The sequence below is a fragment of the Etheostoma cragini genome, chromosome 4, assembly GCF_013103735.1.
Source record: "Etheostoma cragini isolate CJK2018 chromosome 4, CSU_Ecrag_1.0, whole genome shotgun sequence".
Taxonomy (NCBI): Eukaryota; Metazoa; Chordata; class Actinopteri; order Perciformes; family Percidae; genus Etheostoma; species Etheostoma cragini.
In genome coordinates, this window is record NC_048410.1 from 957,771 (window position 1) to 961,329 (window position 3,559).

The window sequence follows — 3,559 nt, forward strand, 5'->3', positions numbered from 1 at the left end:
ACAGGTTGGGCAGCACAGACCATCATAATAATCATCAATTGTCAGTCTGTGTCTATTGGGCCGCTCTGCATCTCCTCCCTCATCTCTGTTTTCCTCCGTTGGGTCGATATCAAGCTCTTCTTCTTCCTCACTCTCTGATCCATCTCCAAACTCGTCTCTGTACTGAGCTTCTATCTGCTGCAGCTCCTTCTCAAGCTCAGACACGCCTGCCCAGCTTTGCTCCTTGTACTTCTCTTCCAGTTTGGCCTGTCTGAGCCTCTGCTCCTGCCTCAGCTCCTCCACCTTCTTGATCTTCTCAGTGTTCTGCTCCTCTACGAGCTTCCTGTGGGCCTGCACACGCCGGTTCCTCTTGCAAACAAAAGCCACAAGTTGACGTACAAGCTCGTTTGCGCTCCTTTCGAGCCTTTTCTCTGATCTTCTTGATCTTCTTTTTCGTTTTCTTCTCTTTTCTACTGTTACGTTCAGCTGAACTGTTAATGATTGTTATAAAGTTGAGATCTTCTCTGGACATTTCTGGCTTGTCATCTGCTGACTTCTCATTGAAGTCGTGGTTATATTGCTTTAAAGGTAATTCCTCTATGTGAGCCATGGTTATTCTGTTGGCTGTAATCTTGGGACAGCTGCTCTCGGTCTCATTGCCTCCTTTCACAGGTCCATTGATCAACAAACCGAGTAAGGTTCTGACGGCATAAGGTCCTCCACCATTGCTGTGTACCACTTGCCATGGTTCCATTACTTTTGTAACATTGGTCCCAATAAACCGCACCACCTCAGCATTGATTACAGGAATTTCCACTGAGCTTAAGTGTGGCCAAGCTCTTAAGTCTTCCTGTCGTGGAATGTTGTCGCGCGACACAGGCATCTTACACTGGGTGTACACTTCAGGCAGCTCAAAGTAGGTGTTACCAGTAAGGGCAGCTATCTCCAGTCCTGAGATAACATGACTGTCAACAAGCTTTTCTCGATTCATAGTCCTTAACAGGATTTTAGCGCTCCTCCCTCTGACCTTTAGCTCCCTCATGAGTCGCTCCAGAGCAGAAAGTGGCTGTGCTGCCAGGATCCAAGAAGGCGTGTCTGGTTAGCAATTAGGTGCCTTTCTTTGCCTTAATCTGTACAGGCACAATTGCCAAGACACTGTCCTGTGCTCCGGCCTCTATATGGCCACATGTCTTGGAGAAACTGGATGTCTGTTTCCTGATGCTTCCTGCTGTGTGTCCTCAGAGTTGATTTTCTTCTCCTTTGACTGGGTGTGATGGATGGTAGGATGTTTCAGATTACACAAGTTGCAGGAATGACGCCTATGACAGTCCCTGCTAATGTGTCCCACAGATAAACACCCAAAACAAACACCTTTCTCCTTCAGGAAGTTAATCTTTTCACTGTGCAACTTCTCCATTTTGGGACACAACTCCAATTTGTGATCCTCTTCACACAGCAGACACAACACTATTATTGGTTCATCAGGGAAGTTTCTCTCATTTTGCATTTGAGTCGCAAGTTGAGAATTGACAGCTGTGACGGAAGTAGCAAAACCGCTTCCTTTTCCTGTAACGCGTACTTGTGACACTTTGTTTCCGTCTTTATACTTAAGTGTTGAGGTAAATGTGTCCTGAATGTTTCCAAAGAGTGGATTGGAAGCCATAGCCACTTGTCTTTTAATTAAGTTGACGATATCACAGAAACCTGTTTGGCAACTATGCTTCTCCTGAAGCTCATAAGCAGTGTTTCTCCATTTTTCCCTCCATTTATACGGTAGCTCCAAGACAAGAGCACGTATGTTGGATGGCATATTCATCTCTGACGTGTAGCTGATGTCCTCCATGGCATTACAGCAAAAACCTGGCTGGCTGGTGCTATTTTGAGAACAGTTTTGTTTGGTGCAGCGTTATCATCATCATCATCATCATCATAATTGCTCCCTTTGTCAAGCAACCATGTTTCCATGTTTTGTATTATTGCTTTATTTCTGTGCAGTTGGGTTTTAAACCATTCATTTTGTTTTGACATTTCATCCTCAGGTAGCCATCGTTTCAATAAGTCATGCAACTGTTCAGTTTACACACAAAGTTTCAAACACATTTCATACTTTGTTCGCACCTCAGACACATTTCCCTTTGAAAGCATCAATTGCTTAAATTCCTTTGTTAGCTTATATAGTTTCTTTATCCCGAAATTCCTTTTGATTGGATATTATTTGTATTTCCAGTTCTTTGGCCGTTAGTTTGACCGATATTTTACCACGTTCATTTTCCGTTTCACTTTGACAGCTGCAGACAAGTCACTCATTTTATAATACATTTTATTTAACAGCGCCTTTCTAACACTCAAGGACGCTTTACAGACAATAAAAGACAGATACAGGGAACATAAAAGTGTAAGTAGTAATAATAAAACAAAAAACAAAACAAACAAAAACAAAACAGGAACAGTGTATTTACAGATAAGCGAGCTGGAACAAATGGGTTTTTAGTCTAGTTTTGAACAGGGGGAGAGAGTTGATGTTGCGGAGGTCAGGTGGGAGTGAGGTCCAGAGCTGGGGAGCAGAGCGGCTGAAGGCCTGGTCACCATGGTGACAAGTCGAGTTGGGGGGACAGTGAGGTGGATGGAGGAGGAAGATCTGAGGGAGCGGGAGGGGACGGTGATGTGAAGGAGTTCTGATAGATATGGAGGGGCGAGGTTATGGATGGCTTTGAATGTATGGAGAAGGATTTTAAATTGTATTCTGAATTGAACCGGGAGCCAATGGAGCTGCTGAAGAACCAGGGTTATATGATGAAGAGACGGGGTTCAGGTGATGACACGAACTGCTGAGTTCTGAAGAAGTTGAAGTTTATGGAGGGATTTTTGAGAAAGGCCTAAAAGGAGAGAGTTACAGTAGTCAAGACGGGAGGTGATGAGGCTGTGGATAAGGATGGAGGCAGTGTGATTGGTAAGGGACGGACGGAGGCGTTAATGTTGCGTAGGTGGAAGTATGCAGACCGGCAGATATTATTTATGTGTGACTGAAAGGAGAGGGAGGAATCGAGGATGACGCCCAGACTCTTGACCTGAGGGGAAGGGGAGACCAAGGAGTTGTCGACTGGTAGAGTGAAACTATTGATTTTGGATAGGGTGGACTTGGTGACTACGAGGAGGAGTTCGGTTTTATCACTGTTTAGTTTAAGGAAGTTTGAGGTGAACCAGTCTTTTATTTCAAGTAAGCAGTTAGTAAGGGACAAGGGGGGGAGCGAGGAGGTGGGTTTGCTGGATAAGTAGAGCTGGGCGTCGTCTCCGTAACAATGAAAGTGAATGTTGAATTTGCGGAAGATATTGCCAAGGGGAAGTAGGTAGGTGATGAAAAGGAGGGGGCCAAGAACTGAACCTTGAGGGACGCCAGTAGTAACAGGGGAAGGGTGGGATGTGAAAGATTTGAGTTGAATAAACTGAGTGCGGTCGGAGAGAAATAAGCGGAACCAGTCAAGAGGGGTGTGAGAGATGCCGCGGGAAGAAAGTCTATTGAGGAGAATGGAGTGAGAAATGGTATCAAAGGCCGCACTGAGATCGAGGAGGATGAGGATGG

The 3,559-nt window shown here is 45.0% G+C and overlaps 1 protein-coding gene across 1 annotated transcript in view; it reads right to left on the reverse strand.

The window, feature by feature from the left end:
• The window catches only part of LOC117943375 (V-set and immunoglobulin domain-containing protein 1-like), a 140,546-nt gene that overhangs the window by 29,080 nt on the left and 107,907 nt on the right, over positions 1 to 3,559 (reverse strand). The gene's annotated exons all lie outside the window — the stretch shown is intronic.